The following is a 16,104-nucleotide window of genomic DNA, read 5'->3' as shown; positions in this document are numbered from 1 at the left end:
GGGTGATTTGGTGATGGGAAACCCGCGGGGATTACAATAGAGATGGGAAAAAAAATGTGCAAAATGATGTAAAAATAAACTTTGTAATAAAAAAAAAAATGATGGCATCAGATAATGTTTGTGAAAAGGAACTAAAACTCCTGAAGCCAGATGGTTTAAATTTTAAACCAATTTTGAAGTACACAGAGTTGTCTTCTAATAAAAGTCCAACAGTGGAAAGGATTTAATTCCTGATCAATGCCTGAATCCTCACTCACATGACATTTCACATAGGGCAACCTACAAGTCACTTCAAATTCTCAGTATTTAAAAGATTAATGTTAACTTTCAAAATAGGATAGTGATTATATAGTTGTGTTTTAGATAATAATCCTCTTTGAGCCTCCCTGGTGACCTAGCGGCTAAGTCTCAGCACTATCACCACTGAAGGCTGAGTTCGATCCCCGGCCAGGAAGCTGACTCACATGGCCTGACTGCTCCTGTCTGGCCCGCTGCTCCCTCAGCAGTGTACTTCGTCAACCAGCCTGTTCTGCTCCCCACTCTGTCTCTGGTGAAGCCTCTCATCCATTCCCCAACACCTCTGGCCTGCACCCCAACTCTTCTAAGCAAAAATAAAGAAAATAATCCTCCTTTGAAACCTATACAAGTAGCATGTAAGTGTCAACACTGGGTAATGAGTATGTGAAGGGTTGCTTTATACCATTCCATTTCTGTAAGGTCTAAAACCTTGCACAATAAAAAGTCAGATCAGGTCATTCCTTTCCTGAAAACCCTCCACTGGATCTTTCACTCAGGCAGAGTCAAAGTCAGACTGAGCTCTGCATGAAAAACTGACTTCTCTAGTTTGCTCACTGGTCTCTTCGCAGCATGTAGAACTGTACATGGCATAGAGTTGGTGATCAACAAGCATTTGCTGAAGAGGAATGAATGAATGAATGAATGAATGAATGAATGAAGACTGGGCCAGCCATCCAATGAACCTCGTAAAAGTTTTACACCAAGAGAAGAAGGTAAGAGTGTGTCAGACAGGCTGCGTTGTCACAGTGAATTCAATTCCTCCTTAGCGGAAGGGTCTAGTCAGCACAGCTAGTGGGGAAGTCAGCCAAGCTAACAGCAACGTTCTTAGAGCCCAAGTCACAAGGGAGCAGCCTGGAAACATCATTGTCCTACCTCCCAGCAGCTGATGGGCACTAGTCTGCATTTGCAGGCCTTCTTCTCTCTGGACAGCAGCCTCTGACGGTTGCTAGAGGAACTTGAAATGCTCTCCTGACTCTCTGTTCTAGTCCACCCCCATAGGAGAATGCCAGAAAGCCAGAAACAACCAGAGAGTTCAACCCTCAATTCATAGCACCCCTCCGTGCTCTGCTTGAACCTGGCTCCTATCCCACTGTGGCAAAATCACTCGGCAAGAGACAGTGGCCTCAGTTGCCACCACCAGAGCACCAAGTCTCTAAGCAGCTGAGAACTCTGGAGGGCCCATCTCTAGCCTTGCTCCAGCTCTCTCTACCACTTGCTATTCCACGGAGTGTGAGTCTGGAAATTCTTCAGTGGGTTGTGACTGAGCAAAAGTATGTCTGAGGATGTGGGACTTCTCACTCACTCTCCATTTCTGGTGAACTCACCAAAAACACTTCATAAAATTTCCGCCCAGAAAATTATACAAGTAACTGCCTGACCTATCATTCAGACGCAACTGGAACATCATTGCCATTTTGCTGACTCCTCCATCCCCTCTTCCACACCACAGCCTTGATTATTTTACACGCCACCTTGTCGCACACCATCCCCACAAACTGCAGCCCCGCACGAGGTCTCTCGAGCAACGCGCCATCTCCCAAGTCACCACAGGTCAAGTTCTCACATTATCTAGTCACCCACCCCAACTGCAAACTGAAGAGGAGTTGAGGGAGGGGGACGGGCGTTGTGCAAGCATATTACCTTTTTCTTCTAAATCATTCATACTGTAGAAAGCATTTCCAAGAATTATTCCTCTAAACTGTTCTTTTCAGGAATCCAACCTTGCTGTAAAAAATCAGGAAGATTCTCCCAAGGCAAACAATCACAGAAAGTGTGATTTCTATAGCACTCACTATATTTGTCACAAAGTTACCTAATTAGTCAGGCATTTTTTATTGGATCTCACTCTGATTTTCCTCCTTGTCAGAGTTGTATGAGGTAAGAGCACCAGACTTTTAGCTGTCTATCTTCTCAGGTAGAGGTGGCCCACACTTTTCAAAAGTTTGCATGATACACGTGGCTTTTACCAAAGACCCAATAGTGCTTGTTTTTTCCTACCAGAAAGAAATCCAAAGAGAAGTTCTGCTTTTATGACAAACGCGAAAATAGCCTTAGCTTTTGCTTTGCAGCAGCATGAATTGGTCCTCCATGTTTGTTGTTGTTATTTTAGGCTTTTTTGTTGTTTTTTTTTGTTTTGTTTTGAGATGGGAATGTTCAAGATGTTTCCATATCAATGAGTGATAATTGCTCCTTTTTTGTTACCACTGTTTCTGGTTATGAAAAATTTCATGAGAAAACTACATTCAGATAGTGAGGGGAACCTGTAATAGAATGAACAGTGATTTCATTCTGTGTTTACACTTAACCTCTGTCCTTAATTGTAACCAGTAACAATGACAAAAATAAGTCTGCAAATTCTACATCAGCAAGCCTCCTTTTTGGGTAGGAAGAAACAGGCAGACATCTGTGTGCTAGCTACTAGCAGATAGCAGTCAGCTTCAAAAATTAAACACAGCCAATAGTGAAGCAACATGGCTCAGACTGCCAGCTTGAACCAATAAAAACGCAAGAAGGTCAGTTAAACTGAAATTCAGATAAACAGATTTTTTTAGTATAACATCCCGTGAGACATACGTATACTTAAATAAATATTCTTTGTTCTTCATCATGAAATTCAGATTTACCCAGGCATCCCATATTACCCAAGGCTTTTTTAGGCAAGATTTTATTTATTTATGCATACAAGATCGGGGTACAGGCCAGAGGTGCGGGGGTGAGAGGATTCACCAAATCCGAGGCTTTTCAGTGAAGGACAGAGAGGTGCCTGAGTCTGGCAGGAGAGTCAGGGTTGAGCTCAGGACAATGGAAAAGGTTAATCATCAAAGGCTTAACCATGCTTTTCTCGTCAAGAGACAAAGATCTGATTTTGGACAAAAATAGGCATTTTTGAAGGTGCATTAAGTCTTGAGCCAGTGGGGTATCACAGTAAATTAAGGTTCTCCCATTGACTAAAATTACTTCGTACTTAGAGGTTCAGGTATCTTGGCTTTCCCATAGCTCAGGGCACCAAGGATTAGCCCACATCTGAGGCGGCGGCACCCTGCCAGCTCACGACTGTTGGGGTACACCTTTAATTATCTTTCTCACTTTCCACCCACCTGTTGCCGCTCTGCTCCAGGGGATCTAATTAGAAAGTTTTCGCCAAGCCTCTGGAAGATTGAAATGATCATCTTCCAAGGAGAAACATCAGTTTAGAAAAAGCTGCCACTGACCTAATCGTCCTCTCTGTGTATAGCATCACGTGCTGGCACGGAGCCCCCAGAATCCAGGGCAAAAGCCTCTCCAAATATCTCTCTGGTAGCTTGCTTTCAACATCTCAGTGGAAGTCATTTCGTGTAAAGGATGCTGACGGCACTTTCCAAACTAGAAGAAGACACTTTTGGGTCCACCATTTTTCACAAAAGAAACATGAAGGGCAACCTCAAGAGGTCTACCCTAACTTTGACCAACTCAAGTTTTTTTCTCTCACCTGTAGAAAAGCACAGATGGAAACAGAAGCGGATTTCCTTGCCACTTGCTCTCTTTACAATGTTGAGAAAGATAAGATGGTGTCTCTTTTTCATGCCTTTTAATTGACAATTCTCACAGTTCCTTAACTCATTAAAGAAAGCAAAAATGGAAAAATAGATGCTGTTGTTTAATTATAAACTCTATCCTGATAAATCGAAATTGCTACAGCATAAATGGTATCACGTCGTCTTGGTAGTAGTAGCGTTTTAACCCACCACCGTGACTTTCTCTATCACAATTGTCAGGAACATTAATTATCCTTATGACACATGATTCTATCAACTGCCATGCCTATTAAACTTACATTTCATTTCCTGGCACAATATTAAACTACAAGGGGAAAGCTTTAATAGTAAAACAGTACATAACCAACACTGGATGGGGACACAGATTTTTCAACATGTTCCATGTTTCCTATTATATGTTAGCGACTGGATCAAGCACAAATGGAACCAGGTTTTAATCTTATCAATACGAGGCAAAATACTTGTTATGAAATAATGCACATTCTATTTTCCAGTTGGTGATTGTGGAATAAAACTAGTGCCCGATTGCTTTAGAAATCTGAAAGGAGTCAGCATAAGTCTTCAGGGAATTCTGGGGAGAGAGTTCCCTAACCTTTAAGGCCTGGAGACAGCACAAAGAAAAACAAGAAAGGAAATCTGCAATCACAAAATAAACAAGATATAGTTTTTTAAAAATGACAGAGTTATTATTTCAATACAAGAAAAGGAACTGAGTTGCCACCAGTTCCCTAAAACTGGAGTGGCAAAGAGGTTTAAAGACATTCTCAGAAGAACCACACATCCGTGAAACAGCTGACCTGTCCAGACAATACGCTCAAGTAGCCACTGCAGCCATCACTATCATTTTGTAGCCATTGGTCTCAAGCAATGAGACCAATGAGCTCCACTGTCAGGGCTGGAGCGACATGGGTCAGACAGCACAGCCTCGATGTCCCCTGTGACAGGGGCAGGTCACACCTCCACCTTCTACATATGAAGCCAGGGGCTGATGGAGGGTTGCTGGTATCTGGGCTCAGCCGGCCCTGACTGGGAATCCTTGGGGAGACACTTCATCTCTCCAGACTACGATTGCTTCCCTCAGGAAATAAAGAGTTAGGAATATATGATGCCTAAGATCCCTCCTAACTTTAAAATACTATGATTTTATGATTTCATCTGTGGAAGGAGAGGGTGGGACCAAATGAACGCTATAATTCTGTCCAGATTTAAAATTCTCGGATGGGTTTCACATGCAGAAAAATGCATTAGGTTGCCATCAGGAAGTCTTGGTAGGATTATATTTAATGGCTCCTTCTGATATTAGCAGGGAAAACATCCCCTTACTTAATGGAAAATTGTTTAAACACTCTTTTTGTAACCATCATAAAAATAGGCATTTCCCATAAAACTGAAAGAAGCAGCCTTGGGACCCAGTCTAAGATTAAAGCATTATCACAACTAAAATATAAAGATACTGCAAGGGATTCACCAACCATCTGCCAAGTAAATCAGTCAATGACACAGAACAAACTGTCATTTTTTCTGCAAAATATAATGCTTTTAATAGTTTAAGGGCTAGATGGTATCAAAGTCCAAACTCTTGATTTAGAAGGCCGAACCCTCCACTGCAGGCTGTGTGACCTTGGGCAAGTCACGCCCTCGCTGAGTCTTAGTTTCTTTTGAGTAATGTGAGAATAATAACAGTACCAGCTTCCTACATTGGGTATAATGACCCAAGGAGGTGATCCAGTTAAAGGTTTCAACAAAGGAGGGGTACACTTTGCTCAACAAGTATGAGCAACAGGATTTCTAAATATATTTCTCTGACTTTTAATAACTTACCCTTCCTTTGTTAATTCAACATTTGGAATCAAATCACAAGGGCACTGAATTCCACACTAGGGAATATGCTTGTGTCTGGGGCTAGCGACTGAAGGTTTCTAAGCAAAGGCAGGGCTACACTGAATACACACATTGGGGGGTATGCTCAGGAGAAACTAAAAATTAATGCAGTCTGACAACTCAAAACCAATAAGGAACTTACTAGAGCAATGAGAGCTGGCTGTGTGTAAAGAAAGGACAGACAGCCGAGCCATCTGAGATGTGTTTTTAAGATGGACTTGAAAATGACTGGTACTACATTTCTGTGAATTATGGTTGTTCAACATAAAAATTCCAGAGTCCATCAAAACCACAATAAACTAGCATCTTACATCTGTGAGAATGGCACATATTAAAAAGACCCCCAACAGCAAGTTCTGGAAAGGAGACAAAGAACGATGAGGCCTATAATACACTAGTTTTTGGAAATACAAATGGATGCATTCATTTTGGAAAGCTACTTGGACTCAACAAAAATACTAAAATTTGGGCCTCCGTGGTGGAGCAAAGGGTTAAGTCTCAGTATTATGAGGCTATCACCAGCCACTACAGCACAAATTCGATCCCCACCCCCACCCCAGCTGACCCACGTGACACAGCAGACCTCTCCTGTCTCTCCCACCTCTCCCCTCAGCCGTGGATTTCAGTCCATCTGCCTGTTCTACTGCCCCATCCGTCTCTGGGGACTCCTCTCACTCAACACCTCTGGCCTATACCCCAGCTCTTGTAGGCATAAGTAAATAAAAATAAATCTTAGGCCCTCCCTGGTGGCGCAACGGGTTAAAGCACAGCACTAAGAAGCTTAAGCCACTTCCGCATGAGTTCGATCCCCGCCTGCCCCAGGAGATACACATGGCGTGGCAGACCTCTCCTGACCTGCCCGCTGCTCCCCTCAGCAGTGTACTTAGTCAATCTGCCTGTTCTGACCCTATTCTGTCCCTGGTGAATCTTCTCACCCTCAGCATCTCTGGCCTGTACCTCAGTTCTGTATGAAAAAATAAATCTTAAAAAATAATAATAAAAAATAAAAAAATAAATCTTAAAAAAAAAAAAAAGAACAAAGAAGCAAGGGATCCTGGACCCTGAGGCGGGGAGGGCGAAAATCCCACACTGTGTGGGATCTCCCACTCTACCACCAGTCATAGGGGCTTTGGAGGCAACCCCTCTCTGTTCACGCTCACCTGAGGAGTTGCATTTAGACATGTTTCTAAGATTTCAATCTGGGCTTTTAACTGCTGCTTCTGAGGAAAATTGCAGCCTCAGTGACTGAAGTAAAGCAGGATCTCCAAGCCATGCCCAGGCTTCCTTGCAGGGTGGAGTCCTTGGATGTCCATTTCCCTTACCAATAAACAAGTCTTCTAAAAGGCAAAATGCATGGAGGGCAAACATTAAAAATACCACAGGCTATTTGCAAGAAAAAAAAATCTACAAATACTTAAACACAGATAGGGATATGTGATGAGAGCTTTAACTAAGTCCTGGATGTGAAAGACTTGGAGGAACTTAGCAAACACACAACTGAAATTACATGCAATTGATCAACTCTACATTTAGGATTTAAAGTTCTAGCAGCATCGCAGCTAGAGAATCTGCCACACAGCAACTGCAGGAAGACTCCAAGGAAAGAAAACCCAAGGGCAGGAGAAGCAGAGAGGGGCGTGGAGGGTTTCAGTTTCCCTCACCATCTAGACACTTTGCAAGATCCTAAATCACGCAGCGAGCTGGCATCAGGGCGCAAGGGCATTCATGTTTAGGTTGCTCCCGAATTCCATTTTCATAGCCTGTGGCCTGAGTCTGCAGCTTCCTATTCTTTATACCCAAAGCAGCTGTCTGACATCAAATTTTATTAAGGAAAGAGGAGGAACAGAAACTGATATGACCATCACCTTCTCTTCAACTCTTCTTTCCCCTCTGTTCCTGGAACCCAAGTGGCTCAAGGAAATGAAGATTTGGAAATCAGCATCCCTGGACTAAAACACACAGAACTGTGGGCTCAGGGTTCTCCCCACTCTTTCAAACAGGACAGTTAGGGGGAGACCCGATAGAACACAATCCCAAGAGAGGCCTGGAAAACAGCGCCCACGAGACCACGCAGCGGAAAAGCCTGTGAGGTAATTTTGTTTTTCGTTTCATTGCCTACTCCCAGTTCGGCCTTATCAAAATTGTCAAGCATGATTGAGTATTTGGAAGTTTTTCAATCATCTCGTTCTGAAATCACCCTTGATTCTCAAGAGCAGACCTTTCTCTAGATGTTGTCTAGTGAGCTCCAAACCGCTCCCTGACCTGTGAGAAATGCTCTCCACACCCTCCCCACCTTACACCTTTTAAATTTATTTTTACATCATTCTTCATTTTGTGCCTTTTCCCATCTCGGCTGTCATCCCTGTGGACTTCCCACCACCGGTTCACCCTGTGCCATCACCATAGTCCCGTGCACCTTACTCACCCCGTATTTGACCCCTTTTCATATCCATAAGCTAGGTGCCTTCTCGGAAGCAAAGACAGCAGAACCTTGAACAATATCATCCCACTCAAAGTCGTTTCGTTTTAACGCGACAAAAAACAATCCCAGCTGCCACAGTGGAACGAAACTTTTCCAGGACCTGGAAACGTCATTGAGCTTAAAGTCGCAGTTTCCAAGAATCTATGGACATTAAGTCGGAACTTACTCCACTCCCCTCTTTGGGGCGGCTTCAGTCCATGGCACTTAATCTCTTGGCTTTTTCATTGATTGATTTATATTTACTTAGTTGGAGTTTACAGACTTGTTTTGCCTTGTTCTAGCATTCTAGTGTGTGATAAGCAAGAAACATTTGTCTCCTGCTTCCTTCAGATTTGCAAAGTTTAACTTCTAATCACAGCAGGGTATTAAATCTGGTCCCTTGGAGGTGAAATAAACAAACATTGGGAAGTTACAAACATTTCAGAGTCTTCAATGGCTCTTACATTCGCCTTCTTTGGTGCTGGGTACCTAGTTTCCTTCTCAAAAGGTAATGAAAAATGATGGCTTGCTTTGAGCTCGTGAATCCCCACAACGACCAAGTGCAGGAGCCATGAGGACTGCACTTTATAGCTGAGTAAACTGAGGCACACAGAGCCACAGATGATAAATCGCCAGGGTCCAAGCCAGAAACAGAAGCTGGCAGCCTAATCCCAGCCCTGTGATTTAATCCTTCTCTTCTGTACAATAAGAAGTTACCTCCTAAAAGTTGCCGCAAACACTGACTTAGTGGCCATGAACGGTTCCTCTCAGGGACACACAGGGTCAGATTCTTGTGAGCTTCTAGTCAGGACATTCTCATCTCACCAATCCATACATAAACTTGCTGCATGTGTGTTTCTGTTTAAGGAAATCTTGCTTAATATATATTCCTGATTTATTAACCTTGAACTCAGAGTCAGCAGCACTGTAACTCACACCTGAGTGAAGTTTAACTGGCATAAGTGATTTGTCAGAAAAAAAAAAAAAAAAAAAACACAAGGGCCTCCTGGGTGGCACAGGGGTTAAAGTCCCAGCACTAGGAAGCTATTACCAGCCACTGTGGCCTAGTTCAAACCCCAGCCAGGAAGTGACCCACAGAGCACAGCAGACCTCCCCAGTCTCCCCATAGCTCCCCTCAGCATTGTGTCCGAGCAGATCTGCCTGTTCTGCTCCCCACCCTGTCTCTGGTGAATCCTCTCACCCCCCACACACTTCTGGCCTATACTCCAGTTCTTTTATGCAGAAGTAAATAAAAATAAATCTTTAAAAACAAAACAAAAACAGCCTTTTTGCACTCAGGAGCACTGTTGGTGGGTCATTTTCAACAGCAAAATGCCAACAAAAAGCTGAAAAATGTAAAACATGGCACTAAATAGCCCTCAAACAGGGCACTTGTTGACAGCTTGAGAGCTGGAACAAGATTGCGGAACACCTTCTTTCTAGTTTTATTCCCAAGGAGGATTCACAGGCTCCCCACAGCCTTCCAATCACATGAAGATCCAGAACAGTCTTTCTCCAAGCCAGGAGACCTGAGCGAAAGGTTCAACCTTCCCGGTGGCCCCCAGGCATTCACTCAACTACTGCTCTGACAGTTTGTTGGGACTTTCTGCCGCTGCTGTGCACTTTGCCGAGGCTCAGAGGAACACAGGAATGACAAAGGCAGGGTCTCCGTTTGAGCCAGGGTATAGGCGTCCCTCCTGTTACTCAGGCTGCTGAGGACCCTACACGTTTGTTTGAGTGACACCGGAAACAACTTCTCATATAACTCCGTCCTATCTTGCACCAATGGTAAAGGACATCTGTTCTCTCTGAATTATGTGGAATATTCCAGCATAAGTGAACACACCCATTTGTAAGGTCTTCAAAAAAGAGCCAGAAAATAGAAAGCACAAGGCAAGTTAGCATACAGGAGGACCCTGAATCAATGCTCTTTCTGATAATGTTGCATTGTGAAAGTTTTACGGGAAAAAAATCTTAAACACTATTTAAATGCCTTCATGATATAAGTAAACTAAATGTACTTACAAATTTTTAAGTTGCAAAAGTGAGTGCAACTTAAGTGGGAGACTTTAGTTGCACAGAAATATTCTGTGCAAGTTAACATGCACCTCCAGCCTCTGACAACCGGTCCCCAAGGGACACCAGCAAAGACTTCTACTGATATCTCCACACCAAACACATGCAGAAGTATGAGGCCTCCTACCTCACCCTCCTGCAATAAATTTTCCTGAGGCTACTTACTAATTGACATGTGGCCCCTACGCCCCCAAACCAGCAATACACTTAGTTTTTCCTAAGTCATTGATGAGCTCCACAATTTGGAAGAAAACCACAACAGAAAGGAGGAATGAGCTGTCAAGCAATTCTTAAGTCCAAATCTCTTCCCGATTTTATGTGCATTAAGCCTCTATCCTTAAAGATAAGGAAAAGCAACATTTTTTAAACTTCTAACATGAGTAAGGCCACTCTGGATTAGGAGGTGAATGTACACCACTTGCTTTCCCAGGCTTTATTGTTTTCCCAGAATCTTTTGAGTCCTGTTCCAGAGTTCATTAAAATAACAGATAAAACAGCTCCATAAAAGAAATAAGCCAGAACAGGTAGGAGGGGAAAGCTGGGAACACAGCAACGAAGCAACAAAAGCAGAAAAGAAGAAAGCCAGCCTGAGAGCAGAAAGAGGCCAAAAGGAGCGTAAAAGGAAGAACACTCGAAAATGAAGCGGAGAAACAAGAAAATATGAGGACTGATTTTTTTAAGGCCAGCAGAGGGGAGAGCAATGATGGCCAATGGAAAAATTACGATTCCTAACACCATTTTGTTTCAGGAAACTGGAGAATTGTTTTTTACTTGCAGGATCAAAGCACAGGCTTTAGGTGAAAAACTGGCTTACTTACCGAGACAACTCCACTCATCAGAACTAGTGCAGGGACGCGCATGTTGCGGCTGGGTCCTTACTACACCTCTGTTTGGGGGGACACGTGGAAGGAGCCCCGAAGGCTGCAGGATGGGGACGGAACTGCCCAGCAACCCTCCGGCCAGGCGGCCCTGCAGCTCCCAGCTGGAGGTAAGAACCTGGACATTTCACCACAGAGTGGGTAACACTTAGGGAGCACCCCCAAAAAAGAGCTTACTGAGGGCTCATTTGGAAATGTCCAGTCCTGAACATTTCTTAATTAACGTTATTAACCATAACTTCCCCAGACCGAATTCATGAGTGTTTCTGAAAGTAAAACAGGACGGAGCACAGAGGCTACTACTGATTGCAGATGACATGTGTGACTGAAGGACAGGGCCGCAGGAGCAGCTCCTGTGACATCTGTCCCTCTCAAGCGCTCTGAGGGGAAGCAAAAGGAAAATCCTGGCTTGTTTGGGTTTTTCTTTTTTAATTTTTCTGTGGGGTAACATTACATACTTGACATTTTTGGTGTTAATATCTTCAACAACATAGTCATTAAAATTGTCTGACTACTGAAATTAAGTGATTTGATATACTAAAATGACTCAAAGAAGAGGAAAGTGCATTGAAAGGACTGTTCTGCGTAGAGTAGTTTCCAGAGCAGAAGGGAGGTATTCAGAAATAGTATTTACCCAGAGGGATAGCAAAAGGTCATTGCCACCACCACCACCATGGATTCTACCAACACACTAACCAATTGCTTAAAAGTGACAAAAACATCCTTTCTGATTCAACCAATTTCTTGAAATTCTTTATGATACCATGTAAAATTTTGGCATTTGGGGCCATCTTTCTATCCTTCTTGTTTTTAATTGGGTCTAAAAATATATACATCATTGAAAGTGTTGGTGGTTGCATAATTTCCTTTACGATTCCTAAAACTATTTCCCAAGGGGCAAAACTCAGCAATTGTGTTTTCCGCTTTTGCTGCTAGACCATCACTTAGGTGTTCCCCTTCACCTCCCCTAGGTGTGAGGAAGGGGGCAGAGACAGCTTGGGTATGCTTTTTATTTACATGGCATTATCTGCCAATTTCTCGGTAGGGTTTAAAATAAAAACAACTCCATGAGTGCAGAACTTCCTCCTTTGCGTGAATTCTCTCATACTTTCACTTTGGCTGGTTTGTATTCAAGCAGCTGTATTTTGGATTTATAGCATCTCTCTCTAGAGTATGCATTTCGCTTCTAAATGGTTGTGTTCACCCTGTTTTCCTCTCTTCGATAAGCAAACTGAGACTCAGAAGTAAACTAACCGGTTCCCTGGACCCAACCCTTCAATGCATCCTGGAAAAGAAAAGAACAGACTTAGCATCCTACTTCTAACTTGGCTCCTCAAAAGTTAAGTTGAAAATAAACCGGAAGTCACAAGGAGCAGTGGGTTATATTAGTTTTATGCTGAGTGTGCATTTTAAATTACATACAATTGAAATTTACATATTTCCTTATGTAAATCTATTTTCACATAATCAGGGTTTTGACTTTTTAGAAGATGTACCTACAAGGAAACCTTTGTTTATGATAAATAACTAAGGCTGCAGGTAAATGTTGCAGATCATGAAGTATTATTTAAACTAGGCTTCCAAATTAGCCTATTATCATCGTTCTACATTTGTACAGAAATGCCTGACCAAATAAATCTGTTCTCCCCTAATGTTTCTTTTTAGCTTACAAAAGCACCAGAGCAAATGCTTGTGTAATATTTTAATGCCTGTATATACACTATCTCACTTAACAAAATTACTAATGTCTATCATTGATGAAGAGTTTGACATCGTTCACCTCTCCTGATAACTTGTTCCTGACATTGCCATTCTTGACTGTTGCTATTATGTCCTTCAAATAATAAGCGAGCAATAATAATGCTGAGTCTGAATTTTTCCCAAATTGTAAGTGTCAAATCTAAACATATTCACAAAAGTAATCCAGGCATCCAAATTAACTAAGGGTAAGAAAGAAGATTATAGCAAGTGGCAATTTTCCTCATCCTTTCAGGTGCTTTCTGCCAAAAAGCTACAGACCGCATGGAGAAGGTGAAAATGAAATGGGGAATAAAGATGTGACTCCTTTTCAACTTAAAATATACTCATTCCCGAGGCCAGAAGTGCCCCTCAGAACTATTCTTAGGCAGCACAAAATACCAGGTAAAGAGTACCAATTTTAATGAATAAAAATAATAACAGGGGGAAAGGTGCTAAAATATCACCTAAATACAAGACAAGAGTTATTGAAAACTTGAAAGCTGACCACTCAAGTGACTCCCCAGAGATGAGCCTCTGTTCACAAAAAGGTTTATAAGTTTTTGCAAGGTTTCTTTTCTTTTCTTTTCTTTTTTTTTGAAAAGTGGATAATATTTAGCCTTGAAGAATACTGAGGCATATACCTGATATCTCAATGGAGCCTTAAACACCTAATTTTAATTTTTTTAATATGACAGATAAATTAAGTTTCATGCTTAATGTTATTCAAAAATTCCTAAATTGTTGGAACTCTAGAAAGAAATCCTGGTGGCAGGTTGCCTTTCTCATGAAATGTTTGTTGTCCAGAGACATTTCACAAAATCACAACTTGACTACTTACAAATGTATCCCCTCTCAGTAATCTGCTGGGATATGTAACAGTGTTTCTCACACTATTATATGCCCAAGGTAGTTTTATCTACTGTCTTTTTCACATGTAATTATAGCTGCTTATGTCTGCGATCAGAAGAAAGGGACCACGGCATCTTATGCCACAGAACATGAACTTCACCTACACTGTCCTCACATCCCAGTGGGATGTGAGCATTCTGGCAGCCAGAGAAGCCAAAGCATCATTTTATATGTGCAAAAGTTAAGACCAAGAAATAATAAAGTTTAATCTCTCTGACCCAAAGACATCAGCTAATTTATAGGCAGGAAACAAAATCAAGAAAATCAAAATAGCTGTTTGGTTTGTGTAGATAATGAGTCACTTACCTGAAGTATTTGTTTCTCTACTGATAACATTTGAGGCCAGTAGTTTTCAAGTCTTTGACCTCCACCGGCACTAAGAAATGCATGTTACATCACGGTCGGTACACACAAGCATGTATAATTAAAGCAAAACTTCAGGAAACAAAACTCACCTGTAGTCAATCTTTTCTAGTATGTGCTTTCCTATTTTAATCCTTAAAAACATGTCCTAAACGCATTAAAACTACTTCAAGATCTGTGATTCTTGACAGTTTGAAAACACTACTTTAATCTCCCCAAACTTTTGATAAGCACTGAAGAAAATTAAAGGTTTCTGGAATAAGTCTGGGTAACTCTTTTTACCTAGAGTTATTCAAAGAGAAAAACCGAGAAGGAGGGAAATATGAAATAACTTCTTTCCATTTTAATCCACACTTGCATTGGCTCCTCTTCTTCCTCCCTCACTGATAAATAAGATTTCAAACAAGAAGAATGTTATGGGAACTAATCAACAAAGGGAAAAAAAAAGTTCTAAAACAGAATTTCTGCACAGATTTCATGCTTGCAAGTTTTTCACTTTATTTTTTTCAGTTTCTGATTTTTTTTTTTTTACTATTCTGAAAGTATCTGAATATCATCTAATGCAAAAAAAGTTTAGGATGTGGCATATTATAATATTATTTGCCACTGGTATGATGAACAATTTTGAATAAAATGTGAACCCTCTTTAATTGACCAGGCACCCTTTGTAATTATTAGCAAGGCAGTAAATAATCCACTCAGGAGCAGTCTCATTAGAGCCCATTGAAATTCAGTGGCATTAATTTGCAATAAAAGAACTGAAAATTAAATGAAAGGAAAACAGTTTCTGGAGTCCACCATGAGGTTATGAAATTCACATCATACCAGTGCCTTCCTTCCATCCATCAAGGGGTTTAAAAAGTGTGAATTAGACTTAATCGTTATATTTTGTTCTAACACTTTTCAAGTGGGCAGAATACGTTCTTTTTCTCTTTCCATTTTAACCCTGAAATAAAACAAGTGGCATTAACTTGAAATATGCCAACTTTTAAAAGTTTTATTTGTCGTTTGTCTTTTATGAGCCACTGAGGCTGGACCTGCTGGTGGTGGTGGGATGCTGTGGGGTACAGCTTCGAAATACCCCTGACCCAACTGCACCCTCCTCTGGAGTCAGCCAACGCCCTCCTCCCTTTCTTCTCTTGTAAATATGTCTTTGGGATTAGAAAATAACCCAAGACCTGCAACGCAGGAGGGTCTGGAGGAGGGAGGAGACAGGTTCAGCACACAATGGGGGGGAGCAGAGCCAGGGCCCCCCCCCCACGTGGAAGCCCCGGGCCTTCCAGAGCTCCAGGGCATTCCCATTCAGTCGCGACTATTCACCAGAAGCAGCCCCTGGGGGCCTCCCCAGTCAAGAGAAAAGAGAAATTCAAAGGGGAGATGGGAAGAAGGAAGGATGAGCCATCAAGTCTGCTGGGGGAGGGGGAGAATTAGAAAGGACGCAAAATATTTGCCACTTAAGTCACAAAAGTGCTTCTCGGCGCCCTGGGACTTCCAAAGCGTCCATCTCGGGGACCCAAAGGCTCAGACCCCAGCAGACACCATGCCCAGCCCTGGACAGTCCCTGTCCGAAAAGGCCGGCAAGGTAACTTCGCTGGCAGGGAGGATTTCAGAATGCTCCTGTTCGCTATGGCTCGTTTTAAACTCACAGGACACCCATAAATTTCCGGCTGTCAGAAGTCATATGCCAGTCATCCGCTCCACGGGGATCCCACCAGATAAGGCAGAGCTCGGTAACTTGTGAGGGCGCATTCAACTGGCTCTTCCGCGAAGCGCAAAGCAAGCCCGAGGGCCCTGGACAGCGGAAAGGGGAGCCGCGGGGATGTGCGGGCTAGCAATCGCCCGCCCCCCAAAAAAGAAAGAAAAGGAAAAGAAACTTTAAGAGCATACTCAAACTAGCGTTTGAAAATACAAGAATAATAAGTAAAAACGTGAGCTCCTCTGAACCCTAAACACCCCTAAACTT

General features: G+C 42.3%; 1 protein-coding gene across 3 annotated transcripts in view; it reads right to left on the bottom strand.

The window, feature by feature from the left end:
• The window catches only part of ESR1 (estrogen receptor 1), a 245,118-nt gene that overhangs the window by 225,831 nt on the left and 3,183 nt on the right, over positions 1 to 16,104 (bottom strand). The gene's annotated exons all lie outside the window — the stretch shown is intronic.

This window comes from Condylura cristata, unplaced genomic scaffold (genome assembly GCF_000260355.1).
Source record: "Condylura cristata isolate star-nosed mole 26May11 unplaced genomic scaffold, ConCri1.0 scaffold00001, whole genome shotgun sequence".
NCBI classification, from domain to species: Eukaryota; Metazoa; Chordata; class Mammalia; order Eulipotyphla; family Talpidae; genus Condylura; species Condylura cristata.
This window is presented reverse-complemented; position numbering and strand designations above follow the sequence as displayed.